The following is an 18,102-nucleotide window of genomic DNA, read 5'->3' on the forward strand; positions in this document are numbered from 1 at the left end:
ACGAAACGGAGGGATGCTGCCGCCGTGGCTGCCCAGGGGGAGGCTCTCCGTGTTTACACGGAGAAACTCTTTTTGAGCAGCCAGTTCTCGGCCTTTGTCGGTAGTCTGGTAAGGCTAATTACCGATAAGGGCGAGCAGGGGGCCGACGTCGTGCTGCCTCTGTACAGCCGAGAGATAGCAGCTCGGCTTCAGAATCTGCCGCTCCTTGAGGAGCTCGCTTCATCCTCGGTCCTGCTTTCTGCAGACCGAGTCCGGAGTTGTCGAGCTGATCGGGACGAGAACCTGGAGGCTATCTTTGCCTCCGTGGGACCCGTTTCACCCGCTTCGACTTACAACGGAGAGGGTGAGGCCGAGCCGCTGGAGCAGGAGACCGAAGTCGAGCGGGCCGGGCATCCGGAGAAGGAAGCCGATCAGGAGGCGGAGGCGAGGCCGGCAGGATGCGAGGCCGAGGCTGAGGTAGCTCGGGAGAAAGAAGCTGAACCAGACCGAGGAGCCGGAGACGAAGCTGGCGGAGTATGATTTCGTCTCCCTTCTCTTAGTCTAGTTTCTTCCTTGTAAAATGGCCTTGAAGCCCTCCTAGTGTAAAAAATTTTCCTTGTGAATGAAAAATTCTCTACACTTGTCTTCGTATAGCTTTTCGTACTCGCCTTTATTCCTGTTGTATTTTACTATCTGCTCGGTACAGCTGCCGAACTAACATAGCTGCTTTGCACTCAAGGAGATGGAGATACTTCACTGGAAACGGCTGTACTCTTCGGCTTTAGACGAAGCTGAGAAAAGAGCTATAGCCGATCAGACGAAGAATGACGAGCTTCTGGCTCGTTTAGTGAAGCTGGAGGCCGATAATAAGGACTTAGAGTCCGATAAGAATGATCTGGAGGCCGAGCTGAATACGACCATTGCTGAGAGGACTGCGTACGAGGATTACATCCGTGTGCGCGGGGGAATGACCATATCAGATGTTCAGAGTCGAGTTGACGAACTGTGGGAGGAATATCATGTACTCCGGAGGAACAATGCGCTGGAGAGCTCGGCTTGCCAACAAGTCGTGAAATCATTGCGGCGCTGGGCTTCTCGGTACGACATAGTTCTTTCCCGGCGTCCCTCAATTGAGAGATTCCTCAGGCATTTCCCGCCAACAGATGCTAGTACTCCAGCTCAAACCTCTGATTCACTTGCTCAAAACCCTACTCCAAGTCAGCAACGAACTCAGGGACAACCGGAGACGCCAAGTCGAGGACGGACTGAAGTTCGCAGAGGAGCTGTGGTTATGAGTGAGCAAGATCGGCAAATGCTTCGTGAAGAGACTCTTCGCCGCCGAGGTGCTAGGGCTTCCCGGGCTCAGAGAAGAGGTGGCAGGTCGATTAGAGCATCTCGTCGACCTGCTTATTCTGCGGCTGCCTGGAACGCCCGAACTCAGCTTCACGAGGATTTTGTGAATAGATGGCTCAACTTTAGCAACCCTGGACAGTAGAATAGTCCTTTGTAATAGCGTAACGCCATCTCGTAGGGTAGCGGAGTTGTGTGCCGAACAAGATTTGAAAAATGAAATTTTGTTTTCGCTTCTAACACTCTGTATTTACAGCTTAGCGAAAAAATTTCATCGTACTTGTCCTCGGTCTTATGAAGTAAACTTCTTTGACCGGACTTGGTCCTTGGTCTTATGAAGTAAACTTCTTTGACCGGACTTGGTCCTTGGTCTGATGAAATAAACATCTTTGACCGGACTCGTCTTTGGTCTGATGAAATAAACATCTTTGACCGGACTCGTCTTTGGTCTGATGAAATAAACATCTTTGACCGGACTCGTCTTTGGTCTGATGAAATAAACATCTTTGACCGGACTCGTCTTTGGTCTGATGAAATAAACATCTTTGACCGGACTCGTCTTTGGTCTGATGAAATAAACATCTTTGACCGGACTCGTCTTTGGTCTGATGAAATAAACATCTTTGACCGGACTCGTCTTTGGTCTGATGAAATAAACATCTTTGACCGGACTCGTCTTTGGTCTGATGAAATAAACATCTTTGACCGGACTCGTCTTTGGTCTGATGAAATAAACATCTTTGACCGGACTCGTCTTTGGTCTGATGAAATAAACATCTTTGACCGGACTTGGTTTGTGTTCTAATTTGGCGATTTTTGTCGCTGGGATCGAACTTTCCCTTGTCCTAATTCGGTGAGTTTTATCGCGTGGATCGGGCTTTCCCAGTTAACCGAAGTGGTCTTATGCAGTAAACCTCTTTGACTAGACATGGTCGTCCTCGGTCTTATGAGGTAAACTTCTTTGACCGAACTTGGTCGTCCTAATTCGGCGAGGTTTATCGCGTGGATCGGACTTTCCCTTGTCCTAATTCAGGCAAGTTTTATCGCGAGAATCGGACTTTCGTTGCAGTTCGTTTCAGACGAAGTGCTTGATTCTTAAGCTGAATTGCGGTCTTGTATCCTCTTTAGAAGCTTGGACTTCACAATCGTTGGCTTATTGCAGTTCGTTTAAGACGAACTGCTTGTTTAAGCTGAATTGTGGCCTTGTATCTTCTTTAGAAGCTTTGACTTCACAATCGTTGGCTTATTGCAGCTCGTTTCAGACGAACTGCTTGTTTAAGCTGAATTGTGGCCTTGTATCTTCTTTAGAAGCTTTGACTTCACAATCGTTGGCTTATTGCAGCTCGTTTCAGACGAACTGCTTGTTTAAGCTGAATTGTGGCCTTGTATCTTCTTTAGAAGCTTTGACTTCACAATCGTTGGCTTATTGCAGCTCGTTTCAGACGAACTGCTTGTTTAAGCTGAATTGTGGTCTTGTATCTTCTGTAGAAGCTTTGACTCACAATCGTTGGCTTATTATATGTTCTAAAAAGGGGATCAGCCTTCGAAGAACAAGATACCTCAGCAACATTTGTAAGAGACGACACGCACAGAGACAGACAAAACACACAGACAAAACGCACAGAGACAAACAAAGACCAAGCAAACCTAAGAAAGCACATTGACCGAACAGGACTCAAGACTGACTGACCGGACTGTCTCTTACAAATGGAACTTTTTGAGGTTGGAAACGTACCATGTTCGGGGTACTTGTGCTCCTGACACGTGAGTCAATTTGTAAGACCCTTTGCCGAGGACTTCTGACACCCGATATGGACCTTCCCATGTGGGTTCGAGTTCGCCCAGCTTTTCTGCTCGGCTTACTTCGTTGTTTCTCAAGACGAGATCTCCCACTTGAAATTGCAGCTTCTTCACCCTTTGGTTGTAATACCGGGCTACTTGCTCCTTGTACTTGGCTGCTTTTATGCATGCCAATTCTCTTCTTTCTTCGGTAAGATCTAGCTCGGCTCTCAGTCCGTCCTCATTCAGTTCTGCTGAGAAATTGAGTTCGGGGACTGGGTACGCCGATCTCAACCGGAATCACGGCTTCAGTGCCGTACACCATCGAGTCCGGTGTGACTTCGGTCATTTCGCCTGCCTCTGACTCCGGCTGCTGTGATTGCTATACTTGATGGTGCCGAACTGATTGCTCTTTTAAGCGCAATCTGCGAACACACTTGCTCTTTTTCGATCACCTCGGATGACCGCTATCCTTCCTTTGGTGGGGAAGGTGTTCGGCGAGGAAGCCTCTGATCGCTATGATCGGGCTTCTTTTTGTCTTCTCTAGATGAGCTGTCTAAAGACCGTTTTCGACGGTCTGCCTCATCGGCACGAGAAAACTTGTCCGCAATGTCCCACATCTCTTGAGCTGTTTGCGGACTGCATTCCACGAGCTTTCTGTAGAGAGCTCCGGGCAGGATTCCATTTTGGAACGCCGAAATGACAAGTAGATCGTTGAGATAATCTACTTGTAGACATTCCTTGTGGAACCTCGTCATAAAGTCGCTGATCTTTTCGTCGCGACCATGACGTATAGAAAACAGCTGAGCCGAAGTGATTCGGGCTTTCGCTTTCTGAAAGAACCTCCTGTGGAAAGCCTCCATTAGATCTCGGTAAGATCTAATGCTGCCTTGGGGGAGGCTATCGAACCACCTTCTTGCGTTCCCGATAAGCAGCTCGGGGAACAGCTTGCACATATGGACCTCATTGAGACCTTGGTTCGCCATATTATACTGATAGCGTCCCAGGAAGTCATGAGGATCCACCAACCCGTCAAAAATCATCGACGGAGTTTGGTAGTTCTGTGGAAGGGGAGTTCGGGTGATATCGTCCGAGAACGGAGTCTTCAATGCTCCGTACATGGCGAACCCGACATCTCTTCGGTATGGAGGAGATGGAGATCTCCTGTGATTCCGGTACCGAGGGGGAACAGGAACATGTCGGGGTTGAGGATTCTTCTTCCTGGAAGACACGGCACTACTGCGGTAGTGACTTTCATGTCTGGATGAGGAAGGAGAACCCACCGTTTTCGTCTTCGGCTGTTGGCTCTTTTGCAGGAAGGCTAAGAACTCATCCTGCTTCTCAGCCAAGAACAGCTTGACAGCCTCACTCAAATCAGGCTGCTGGGAAGACTCGGTGTGTGGACCTTTTGAGCGGCTTGTTCCTTCATCGTGAAAACTGGAAGTAGATGTCTCCCGAGGCTGTTTTCCGGACCTGCGGGCTGGACTAGCTTCCTCATGGTTTTCACGAACGGTATTACGGGTAGTGTGTGATCTGGTATGCATTTTTTTGGGGTGGAAAAAGGGTCAAAAATTCGCTTTATCACAAATTTGGTTCTCTGTTTCCCACAGACGGCGCCAGTGATGAATCCGCGAATTTCTGATGTTAGTAAATGCTGGAAAAGAATACAGATCACGACACAGAGATTTACGTGGTTCGATTTACTGAAGTAAATCTACGTCCACGGGAAGAAGGGAGGGCAAGATTGTATTGCTTGATCTGGGATTACAGCTTACAACACAGACTTGCTATATGATGTTTTATCTCTAGAGAGCTTAACCCTGTCTATCAGATCTAAGTTCTATTTATATATTGAACTAAGATCGTGGCTTGCATCACCACCCTAAGTCGTGGATGTCGTGTAGGTCATGGCCTAAGATCGTGGCCTGAGTTGACACCACGTGGTAGTGGGTGTGTTGGAAGTTGTGGAAATCCTGTATGGGTCCACTAACTCCTTGTTCGGTCGAATACTGAGACCGAACTGCTTTGGTTGCAGATCTGAGAGTAGAGCTTGATGCCGACCTGAGAGCAGAGCTTGATTGGTTGGCTTTTACCGAGCTGTAGGCTGAGGCCGAACTCTTTGGTAATGCCGAACTCATACTCTTCCTTGGGCTTTGGGCTGATGGGCCGTTGGTTGCCGATCTGAGAGTAGAGCTTGATGCCGACCTGAGAGCAGAGCTTGATTGGTTGGCTTTTACCGAGCTGTAGGCTGAGGCCGAACTCTTTGGTAATGCCGAACTCATACTCTTCCTTGGGCTTTGGGCTGATGGGCCGTCACTGCTGTTGGGCTTGTTTAGTCCGTACCCCATCACTTGGATGTTCAAAAGATCTCTGTGGCAGTACAAAATGGACCAAATCTAGGTCTCCTATATGTTGTATAATGGGTCATGTTGATGCTGGAAAAACGAAGTTGCTTGATTGTATCAGAGGTACATGTGTCCAAGAAGGTGAGGCGGGTGGGATTACACAGCAAATTGGAGCAACCTATTTCCCTGCTGAGAATATACATGAGAGAACAAAGGAGCTGAAAGCCGATGCAAAGCTCAGTGTGCCGGGCTTGTTAGTGATCGATACCCCTGGACACAAATCTTTCACCAATTTACGTTCTAGAGGATCAAGCTTATGTGATATTGCAGTTTTGGTTGTTGATATAATGCATACCACAGACAATTGAGTCACTCAATCTTTTGAAAAAGGGAAATACAGACTTTGTAATTGCCTTGAACAAAGTGAGTCACCTTGTATCTTGGTGTTGTTGAGTTCTTCATAACCATGTGTTACGATCTTACGCCGCGATCGACCTATCGTAGCTCGTCACTGCCGAACTCAATGACTTCTTCGCGGTCGGCTGCCGAACTCCGTGACTTCTTCGCGGTCGGCCTATCTTAGCTCGTCACTGCCGAGCTCAGTGACCTCTTCTCGGTCTTCCTCTCTTAGTTCGGCGTTGCCGAACTCAGCGATAAAACGCCGATCTCAACACTTGAATGATCAATAGAATGGATTGCATTAACAATGATAATGTTCTACAATCGAATAAGAAGCAAAGAGGAGCTCGCGATCCACGATCGGAGCTTAACAAACATACAACTCACAATATTCACGACAATTCAAAAGAAGAACAACTACGGCTATTTATACTCACTGCATCTTAGCTCGCTTCCTTCTCATTGGCTAGCAACACGTCACTGCTCTCTTCTTATTGGCTGATGCATTTCCTAACTAACGCCATGTCATCAACTAACACAATATTGCATGCGCATGTCCCTTGCTTACGTTGCATGCATGTTTATATTAATGCATGCAACAATACCCCCCTCTTAGGGTTCCTTGTCCTCAAGGAACCATGGAAATCGAGCCTGAATCACATCGGCAAATTCCCAAGAAGCATCGACCGGGGACTTCCCTTTCCAATGGATGAGCCATTTCGTCACTGCGCAATTCTGCCTTTTCACCATTTTCCTATCCAAGATAGCTTGAGGAACGGCATCATTTATGTGAGACACATCAGGTAATTCATTGATAGGGCCGGATGGTGGGGAAGCCGGCTTTAATAGAGAAACATGAAACACATTATGGATTGTGGCCGAGGATGGTAGATTGAGCTTGTAAGCCACTGCACCGATTTTGTCTAATATCTGGTAAGGTCCAAAGTACTTAGGCTCGAATTTGTGATGCTTTCCTCTGATAGAATTCTGTCTGTACTCCTTCAGTTTCAGCCAAACCCATTCTCCTATCTCAAATTCTCTATCAGTTCGATGTTGATCAGCTTGTCTTTTCATTCTATCAGCTGCTTTCTGTACGTTTCTCTTGAGTATAGCAAGCATTTCCTCTCTGTCTCGTAGAGCAAGATTCACTGCCTCAACATTTGAGTCACCAGGCAGATAGGGTATATGTAGAGGAGGTTCAAATCCATACAAAGCTTCAAAAGGAGTCATTTGGACACTGGAGTGATAGGTAGTGTTGTACCAATATTCGGCTAAGCCCAGCCATTGCACCCAAGTATGTGGCTTCTCCCCCATAGCACACCTTAGGTAACATTGTAAACTTCTATTTACTACTTCGGTTTGACCATCAGTCTCTGGATGATAGGCCGTGGAATAAAGCAACTCAACACCCAATAAACTCATAAACTCTTTCCAAAAATTTCCCACAAAAATAGCCCCCCTATCACTCACAATCTTCATTGGCATTCCATGGAGCTTGAAAACTGAATCCAAGAAGACCTCAGCCACTTTCTTTGCTGTGAAGGGATGAAATAAAGCCATGAAATGTGCATATTTACTCAGCCTATCAACCACCACAAATATAGTATCATAACCTTGAGAACTTGGTAAAGCTTCAATAAAATCCATTGAGATATCTGTGAAGATTGCAGCAGGTATAGGAAGTGGCTGTAGTAATCCAGCTGGAGAAGTGTTGCTTGGCTTGTACCTCTGGCAAGTGACACACATTCGGACAAACTCTTTGACATCTTTTCTTAATTTTGGCCAATACACTAGAGCAGCTATCCTCTTAAAAGTTCCCAATACCCCAGAATGTCCAGCCAAAGCAGATCCATGAAAAATAGATAAAATCTGAGCTTTTAAATTCAAGTCATTTCCCACCACTAGCTTTCCTTTCCTCCTTAGCTCTCCATTGTTCCAGGTGAATTTTGGATGCAGAGATACATTCTGTTGTTTTTCTACTATCAGCTTCTGTATCAGAGGATCCCTTTTCCAAGAATCCTTAATTTTTGCAATCAACTCTAGAGGAATTACAAAGGAAGTCAGAGCATAGGTCATCACCTCAGGTACTCTGGATAAAGCATCGGCTACTGAATTTTCACTGCCCTTCCTATATCTGATCTCATAATCAAATTGCATGAGCTTAGTCATCCAAGCTTGTTGAGTAGGGGTAGTCAATTTTTGCTCTATCAAGTACTTAAGACTCTGATGATCAGTCAATATAATGAACTTCTTACTCTGTAAGTAGTGGTACCACTTCTTGATGGCCATCAAAATAGCTAACAATTCCTTCTCATATACTGATAAAGTCTGATATTTAGGGGATAGAGACTTACTAATGAAGGCTATGGGATGCTTATCTTGCATCAACACAGCTCCAATTCCAATTCCAGATGCATCAGTCTCCACCACAAACTCTTTAGAAAAATCAGGCAAGACTAGCACAGGAGCTGTAATCATGGCCGTTTTAAGTTTCCCAAAAGCTGCTTGGGCTTCCTCTGTCCATCTGAATACATTTCCTTTAATTACCTCAATCAATGGCCTAGATATCACCCCATAATTGTGTACAAACCTTCTGTAATAGCCAGTTAAACCCAAGAAGCTTCGCACCTGTTTAACATTCTTAGGCTGGGGCCAATTTTTTACAGCCTCTATCTTTCCCTCATCAGTTTGAACTCCTTTCTCAGATATAACATGGCCTAGGTACTCTACTTTTTTACATCCAAAAGTGCACTTACTTCTTTTAGCCAATAATCTGTTTTTCATCATCAACTCCATAACCACTCTTAAGTGATGCTCATGAGCTTCTTGACTGTCACTGTAAATAAGAATATCATCAAAGAAAACCAGTATGAACTTTCTCAGATAGCTTCTGAAAATGGTATTCATCAAATTCTGGAAGGTAGCTAGAGCATTTGTCAAGCCAAATGGCATGACTAAAAACTCATAATGCCCCGAGTGAGTTTTAAAGGCAGTTTTGTGAATATCTTCAGGTCTCATCCTCACTTGCCAGTAGCCTGATCTCAGATCAATTTTAGAAAACCAGACTGCCCTTCCCAGCTCATCCAATAACTCTTCAATCACAGGAATAGGATACTTATCCTTGACAGTGATGGCATTTAAAGCTCTATAATCCACACACATTCTCCAAGTAGCATCCTTCTTTTTAACTAACACAATAGAGCTTGCAAAAGAACTCTCACTCTGCCTTATAACTCCAGCTTTAAGCATTTCCTCAATCATATCTTCAATTACATCTTTCTGGTGGGCAGCATACTTATAAGGTCTCATGTTGACTGCCTCTGCTCCCTCTTTCAAGACTATTTTATGATCTTGTTCTCTTTGAGGAGGTAATGAATTTGGCTCCTCAAACACCGCAGCAAACTCTTTAAGAATACCACTAAGATTTGGCCAAATCTCTTCCACACTAATTTCATAGCAACAGCCTGCTTCCATCTCAGCTGTAGGTATCCACTGCTTCCATTTTCTTTCCCTCACATCTATCTCTTCTGGGTTCAATATATGTAGAAAGTTTAATTGTTCAGCTCTGGGTGTCCACCTCTCTCCTTGTAACTTCACTTCCTCACCATTGAGACAAAACACCATACTGAGATTATTAAAATTCCATTTGATTTCACCCAAGGTAGACAGCCACTCACCTCCTAATATGAGATCATAAGTCTCTAGAGTAATAAGATAGACTTCTCCTTGAAACTTAAACCCTTGCATTTCCCACTCCAGCCTACTGCATTTCTGATTGCACTGCAGAATCTGACCATTAGCTACCTCCACAGCTTTTGAATTAACAAGGGATAGCTCACAATTAATTTTCTTGGCCACTTTAGCACTTAAAAAATTATGAGTGCTACCCGTATCTATCAATATTCTCAAGACCTTCTTTTGGCATTTTCCTCGAATCCTCATTACTTGAGGTCCATCTTTTCCCCACACAGCATGTAAGGAGAGTTGCAGCTCAGACTTCTCACCTGTCTCCTCTCCATCACTCTCCTCTTCTGCCTTCTCCTCTGTCTCTCCTACTTCAATCAGCTGCACCACATACGATTTTCTTTTGCTGCACTGATGATTTGGAGTAAACTTCTCAGTGCACCAAAAGCATTCTTTTCTTGCTCTCTTCTCATCAATTTCCTTAGGAGTTAAGTTTGTGCTAGCTCTAACTCCTCCATACTTATTACCATCCTTATTACCTCCACTCCAATTACTCAAGGTTCCAACCTTATTAGTAGCAGTCACAGACATAGGTTTACTATTGGAGTAGTAACTACTGCTCGACTGAACATGGCTCTGATTCATCTTAGTCTTAACACCTAAAGCTCTTACAGTCAGCTCTTGTAGTTTAGCTAGAGAGTAAGCTTCAGATAATGCCTTAGGTCTAAACATACGCACAGGCATTTGTAGCTCATCAATTAATCCCGATAAAAAGAAGCTCAAGGCTTGATCCTCTCTAATTCCAGCTCTAGGATATAATTCATCAAAAGTATCCATGTAATCTTGTAGCGTACCTTTTTGTTTGAGGTTCCTGAGATCAGCCAATGGATCTTCATATGCGTGAGCACCAAAGCGAGCAGCCAGAGATGAGCTATAGCACGACCAATTCGCATATGCCATATCTCCATGTAAGCTCTCAAAACCTCGATGCCACTGCAACGCCTTCCCTTCCAGATGGATTGCAGCCACTCTAACCTTCTCTTCCTCTGGTACTTTGGCTACTTGGAAAAAATATTCAGCTCGCATCATCCATCCTTCATAGCCGTCACCGTCAAACTTTGGAAATTCATACCGTGTTGATCTTCCCCAATCAGTTCCATTTTCATACCGATTACCTCTATTACTACCTTCACCAGTCTCTGTTTCCTTATTCCTTCGATTTTGCAAGTTAATTGCAGCAATTGATTGTGTCAGCTCCATAATTTCGATCTTATGCTCTTCTCGCATCTCCTGCATTTTCTGCTCCATCATCTCCATCATTTTCTTCTCCATTTCTGCGCCTCTAGTCACCGTTCCGACGTCCGGAGATCGATTGCTCTGAATACCAATTGTTACGATCTTACGCCGCGATCGACCTATCGTAGCTCGTCACTGCCGAACTCAATGACTTCTTCGCGGTCGGCTGCCGAACTCCGTGACTTCTTCGCGGTCGGCCTATCTTAGCTCGTCACTGCCGAGCTCAGTGACCTCTTCTCGGTCTTCCTCTCTTAGTTCGGCGTTGCCGAACTCAGCGATAAAACGCCGATCTCAACACTTGAATGATCAATAGAATGGATTGCATTAACAATGATAATGTTCTACAATCGAATAAGAAGCAAAGAGGAGCTCGCGATCCACGATCGGAGCTTAACAAACATACAACTCACAATATTCACGACAATTCAAAAGAAGAACAACTACGGCTATTTATACTCACTGCATCTTAGCTCGCTTCCTTCTCATTGGCTAGCAACACGTCACTGCTCTCTTCTTATTGGCTGATGCATTTCCTAACTAACGCCATGTCATCAACTAACACAATATTGCATGCGCATGTCCCTTGCTTACGTTGCATGCATGTTTATATTAATGCATGCAACACCATGCTGTTTTCATTTAGTATTTTCTGTTTGGAAATATAGGTGGACAGACTTAATGGGTGGACGACATGTCGTAATGCACCAATAGGAATGGCAATCAGGCAACAATCAAAAGATGTTACGATGGAATTTAACGCGAGGCTAACTCAGGCATACTTATCTCTTACCCTATCTTGTAGGTTTCACTGTCTCAGCACCAATTTTGTTCATGTCTGATTGCGGATTTTTTGTTGTAGATTATCACTCAGTTTAAGGAGCAGGGCCTCAATACTGAGTTGTATTATAAGAACAAGGAAATGGAGGACACGTATAACATTGTACCAACAAGCGCCATAAGGTTTTTCTAATAACGGCTTTGTTACTATTTCTTGATTTCTCTCTCTCACAAGGCTATAAGTGTATGCCATTTCTGACTTGTTGGTCATTGGAAAACAGCGGCGAGGGCATCCCAGATTTACTGTTACTGCTGGTCCAGTGGGCTCCGAAGACAATGATTAAAAGACTTACATACAACGAGAAACTGCAGGTTTGTTCCCGGAATTCCCTGACCTGATGCTGCTTTAGAACAAGGAAGATACTCTAATGAAAATTCTCATCATTTACTCTCAAACTTTGCCAGTGTACTGTTTAGGAGGTTAAAGTGGTTGAAGGACATGGGACCACAATTGATGTGGTATTAGTAAACGGCATGCTTCATGAAGGCGATCAAATAGTGGTCTGTGGCATATGCAGGTATGCATTCTATGCTTCATTTCCATTTTGGTTCTTTGGGAGAAGTTACTGACGAGCATTTGGCTGGATTTTTTGGTGAAGGGACCAATTGTTACCTCAATTAGGCAATGCTAACACCCCACCCCATGAGGGAGCTGAGAGTCAAGGTGAAACTTTTTACTCTTCTATTACTAGAATAATTGGTTTGCACTTTTGGGACAAACTATTCTTACTATCGCCCAAGCTTCCTAGAGTTTACTCTGTTTTCCTGAAAATAAATGTAAACTTGGTGTAGTATTTTGCTTTGGATGCATTTTTGCAAAAGATGTCATCCTGTTATGGTGTTGTGATCAAAGCATACATCTGGGAGTGATTATTTTATTCGTGGAACGGAGGGAGTATATACTTTGTTTGGATTGAAATTCCATCATAAAGGATTTTTGCAAAAAATTTGTTGCTAGTGAAGTTTCAAATACTCCGTGATGAATTAAGAACATTTAACTTGAAACGAGATAAATCGATCGAAAAAAAGCATAAATATGTTTGACCTTAATTTATTGGAGAAAATAGAAATACTTGAATACTATTGTCTAGGAATGTGATCAATTGCTAATTAGCAATTCAAAATTAAGATCAATTTTTAACCATTAGATGTGGTTGATATAATGCCAAAGTAGATTATATTTTAAATTTAAATGATTATTAAATAAAATTAATGGGTATTAATGTGAATTCTCTCTTATTAAAATTATCCCAAAACTTTAAATTTACGTAACTCACTCGATTTAAATTATTCTTTCGCAAAAAATATATCATTTTAAAGGTAATTTTATAAGGATTCTAAAGAGATCTCAATTGCATATGTTACGACGATGTTCGGATGATGGAATTTGATGATTTTTATTTCAGTTTTCGTATATATTGATAAACAAATTTTTATTAACAAATACATCAAAAATCTCAATATAATGTACGTAAAATCTCAACAAAACTGTGTTGATATTTTTGTATACTTGTGTTGAAATATTCATGTCATTGTGTTGATATTTGTAATACACTATACTGATATAAAAAAACACGAAAAATATGATATGATAATAGAATGACGATCTTACCATTTTGTTGATATTTTATCTACTATTTATTGAAATTCGTAAGATTTAATATCATCCACTCATTTTGAAATCTAATGATGGAGATTTGGTCTTGAGTTTAGATTATGATGCTATAACCAATAAAAGATGACCCCTATTGTCCAAACACTAATATTTCTCCAAATTAATTATTAATCATTATCAACTTCAAAATATTACTGATTATTCACAATTTAACGATTTTTTAAATAATAATTATATATATAGATCTCCTATGGTCATAATTCACTGAATCCATAAGCAGGTGAAAAGCTGAATCCATTAAACAAAACTAACCAAACCACACAATACAACATAACAAATCCTCAAAACTCAACAACCCCATAATTCCTTGACCTCTCTCTATAAGCACACATTTCCCCAATCCTAAATTAGCACAAACTAACTCATCATCATGGCTAGACAACACATAACCTTCAGGAACCAGCAATTCAGCAAATCATACCTGGGATTTGGAGTTGGTAGTCTCATTCTGTGTGCATTGGCTCTATTCATGTGTGCCAGCCACTCGCGTAGGAGATGGAAGCACTGGAAATCTTGCTACGGCTACGGAAACCAAGATCCCATCATCCAACTCAACCACGAAGAGATCATGGATTACCAGTTAGGAGATGCCGAGCCAAGCAGTGAAGGCACCCTGTGGAAGAAGAATATAATGATGGGAGGAAAGTGCCAGCTTCCCGACTTCTCCGGTGTGATTTTATATGACTCCACAGGGACCGTTGTCTCCCCTGCCACGAACCACAGAGCTCTTCCTGCACTTACATGGAAATGATGGAGATGCATACTTTTTCTGGTGCTCTTTTCCAGAGGATTGAGACGAGACGAGAGACAACTAGAAGCTTAAACCTTGTTCTTGTAAATCAAGATTTTTTTTTTCCTGCAAATCTCTAAAATCTAATGTATATTGTGCACCACGGATATTTATATTACCTTTCCACAGCAAATTGAAAGTATAAATATTTGAGTGGAAATAGACCTAACTATCTAATTTTAGAAGGTTAAAAGAAAGTCAATAATACATCAAGAAAAGGTACCATACTGCCTTTGATAAACCTCAATTTGATATCAAGCAGTCTTGACACTGCTCCGGCCCCTGAATCCAACTACGTTTAACTTTGAAGTAGATCCAGAGCCATCTTTGTTTCTTCCTCCTGGATGTTTTCTCCCACCAGACGACGTACTTCTTGAGTTGCTAGATCCTGATGAATTTGAAGTTCTGACTACCTTAACCACCTTCTTCTTGGGCTTGGAAAAGACGGGAGCTTTTGTAGATTCAGAGAAAGAGCTTTTCTTGGAAAATGCTGTTTTGCCACGAGCTTCAGATGGCTTTGTCGAGGCAGCTTGACCCTTTCTTTTCAAACTGGATGTCAATTTCCCTTTTCTCATTTTGTCCCTTCTGTTGACTTAGGTGTGTCCTGGCAAGATCCGTTTTGATTCTGTCAACGGAGAGGGATTCCAAGCTCTCGTTTTTCAATATTGCTTCCTCAATGCGGGTGGCCAATATCATATTCTTTCTAGCGATCAAACTTGTCAGTTGTCACCTTCCCTATCATCACAAGGACACCATTAAGGGTCCAGTTGAAGTTGCACGTTAAGGAGTGCAAAGAAGAAGACCAATTTTCGTAAGGTTAAGTTTCAGAAGAGAGAAGGAGATTGTACCACTGAAATGAAACAAGAGCTTTAGCACATAACAGGAAATTTTCAAAGGTTGTATACCGTAAAGCCTTATAAAGTACCTTTTGCCCCCATACGAGCAGTTCTTCCAGTACGATGGAGATAATCGATCTAAAAGGTTAAAAAAACAAGAAGAATCAGATGGGAAAGCAGTGCATGGAGGAGGGGCAGTAAGAGACTTTGGCTTACAGAATTCGAGGGAAAGTCAAACATAATAACATGGTCAACATCCAAGTCCAAACCCCTTGCAGCGAGATCTGTGCAGACTAAAGTGGGGCAATCTCCATCGTTGCTCTTAAACTTGTCCAGATTCTCAATCCTGCGTTAATTGCATACAATAACACCATCTTAGACAGGAGAGAAGTCAAAATCTAACAAAAAAGGGTGTCAATTTAAGTATTTAATCTTACAAAGGGAGAATCTGTAAATTTCCACATAAGCTTTGCATTTGTCAGTGTGATCATGAGATGCCTAGACAGCTACAAAATAAGAATGACAATCACATCTCGTCTTACCTCTGTTCAGCTGGAACCTCTCCGTGGTAATTGACCGTAGAGATTTGGTTTTCAGATAAAAAGTGATCCACAGCTCGACTGGAATTCAATGTGTTGCAGAAAACCATTACTCTGTTTCCTTTTGCTAAACTTGGCTCAAGAACCTGTGATTCCATAACCACATTAACCGAGTTGAAATAGTTAAGAATTGTTGTTTATATCATCTTATCAAACTTTATCTACACCTGTAATAAGGCGTCCAGCTTATTTCCGGAACCTGAGAGTTTGACGAAATCATGGCGCGCAGAAGCAATCTTCTTATGGAGTGAAGAAGTACGTAGATGAGCAATTCCTTGAAATTCCTCATCAACCAGCTTTTGCACTGCCTTCATTAATGAAATGTTTTGTTAATTATCTACGAGCACTGAAAAAGCTTCATGGGAAGTACAAGAAACAGCCGAAGGGCCTGAAAACATCTTTGGTGCTATGGAAACACATGGTTTAAATTCTCTTTTATTAAACTAACTAAAATTCTTTTAGAAGTGATAGTTTGCAAAATCATTACCAAAAAATATCAAGGATGCTAAAAGATGCAGTGCAATAAAAGAAATCAATCACATTCAGAAGAAAGGCCAAAAATAAAATAACTTTCAAAATTTGGAGAATTAAAGTTCATATCTAAATTAGGTTAAGCATATATGTGATCACGAGCCTAGTAAGCATACCGTTGTCATTGTTGCAGTAACCAACACTGTTTGAAATCCTAGGCCATCAGGTTTAGATGCACGACTCCTCATTGGAGCAAGAAATTTTCTGATGTCAGGCCCAAATCCATGATCAAACATGGTGTCAGCTTCATCCAACACCTATCAAGAGACTAAAACTTTCAACAAGACAAGGAATAAAAAGATTTGGCAATAGAAGTTGTTTATACGAAAACGAAAGTGAGAGAGGAGGCTGACTTAGCAAATATTTTATGTCCCCATAAACCAAATTGCCTTCTTCAATATGTTGCAGAACCCGGCCAGGGGTCCCCACAACCATGTCAATCGGGTAGTTCAAGGAATCTTCTTGAGGCTTTAAACGCCCGCCGCCACTTACCATGGTTGATCTGAATCGTGCATGGTGGCTAATGGACTTGGAAACACGAAACACCTACACATGCATTTGAACTTCATTGATTGAATCAAGTGGTCGTATCTTTAAGCAACTAACAAGAGAAACATAAAAACTAACCTGCTCACATAGCTCCCTTGTTGGGCACAGTACAACAGCCCGTGGGCGTCTGGGCTCCATCAGCATACCGTGCAAATCCTCGTCCCGTCTCAGCAACTAGAATTCAACATGAAAATAATGTGTTTCAAACTTTCAGTACTAAAATTCCAGAGTTTCAATAAGATAAGAGCATTCTCATTAGTATAACTAATCAAGTTCGGCACTATTAACACATTAGCATAACTAATCAAGTTCCACCTTTTTCTTCAAAGAAAACTTTTGGTACATAGTGATAGATACCTTTATCCAGTATCCAACAAATGCTAGTGGTAAAAGGCAAAAACTTGTGTGCATCCCCCCTACTTAAAACCCAATTAGGATTTCTTAATCACAAACATGATTCAGAAAAATGAGCAACGAACTGAGACAAATTGAAAACAAAGACAACATAATGATAACATACTTAAAACTCAAGTTCAAAGAATGATCAACAACAATGAATCCAAAAATCCCATCGATGATTAAACCTGAGCGAGAGTCTTGCCGGAGCCAGTGTGGGACCCCAACACCACTCTTTTCCCATCAAGAACCGCCGGAATCCCAATACACTGAATCTCAGTCGGATCCGTAATCCCCATTTCCCCCAACGCCCCCATCACTTCCTCGCTCAAGCCCAGCTCCCCAAAGCTCGACGCCATTTCCACCGCATGGCCCTTCTTCCTCCTCGAGCCCTCGCTCTCATGCCTCCCTTTCTGCGGCGGCGCCGGAGATGTGGGCTTTGGAGGGTGGGGAGAGTCCTTGAGGTGGCGCTGCCTCAGTCTTTAGAGGAGAATTGAATGCTTCGCGGGCTACAGAAATTCCGCCTCTTCAACAGCGGCGGTGCAAAGGGGGCGGAGGAGCCGGCGAGGAGGGAGGTGAAGGTGTGATGGTAGGGAGAAGCAAAGGGGGCGGTGGAAATGGAGGCATTTGGGAAGAGAGGTGGAGAGAGCTTTTGCAGTAGTGCCCATTTCCTGGTTTGGGCTCCGGAATTGGATAGTAAAGGTCGGATCTTTTTGTAGAATGAGTTTCCTAGTCTTGGGTTTTAGGGAAGAAGATGAGGATGATAACTGCAGAAATTGATTTCTTTTTTTATTTTTAAAAAAATCCATATTATTTCCTTTAAAATAAACAATAAGGTTTGATTTCTACTGTAATCCAAAAATGAGGAGAATTTTTATGTGACAAATTTTTTTCTGAAAAGCGGGTTGCTAGTGCCCTAATAGTGAAAATAAAAGGAATAAAAACAATAACTTTTCAAATTTTTTGTTGCTTGATTTATACAGATTTAAAAAAAATGAGTAATCATAGATGGTCTAATCCTTTAAAATAGAGGCGTTTCTTTTCAGCACGGAGGAAA

The 18,102-nt window shown here is 42.5% G+C and overlaps 1 long non-coding RNA gene and 1 pseudogene across 1 annotated transcript; one reads left to right on the plus strand and one right to left on the minus strand.

Moving 5' to 3' along the window:
- The first annotated feature begins 11,788 nt into the window (after nucleotides 1-11,788).
- On the plus strand, nucleotides 11,789-12,526 carry LOC121807221. Its single transcript, XR_006051772.1, has 3 exons — nucleotides 11,789-11,981; nucleotides 12,075-12,187; nucleotides 12,269-12,526. It is a non-coding gene; the product is annotated as an uncharacterized LOC121807221 (long non-coding RNA).
- Nucleotides 12,527-13,537: 1,011 nt separating this feature from the next.
- LOC121806721 lies at nucleotides 13,538-17,830 on the minus strand (annotated as a pseudogene).
- Nucleotides 17,831-18,102: the final 272 nt, after the last annotated feature.

Source organism: Salvia splendens, chromosome 6, assembly GCF_004379255.2.
Source record: "Salvia splendens isolate huo1 chromosome 6, SspV2, whole genome shotgun sequence".
Lineage (NCBI taxonomy): Eukaryota > Viridiplantae > Streptophyta > Magnoliopsida > Lamiales > Lamiaceae > Salvia > Salvia splendens.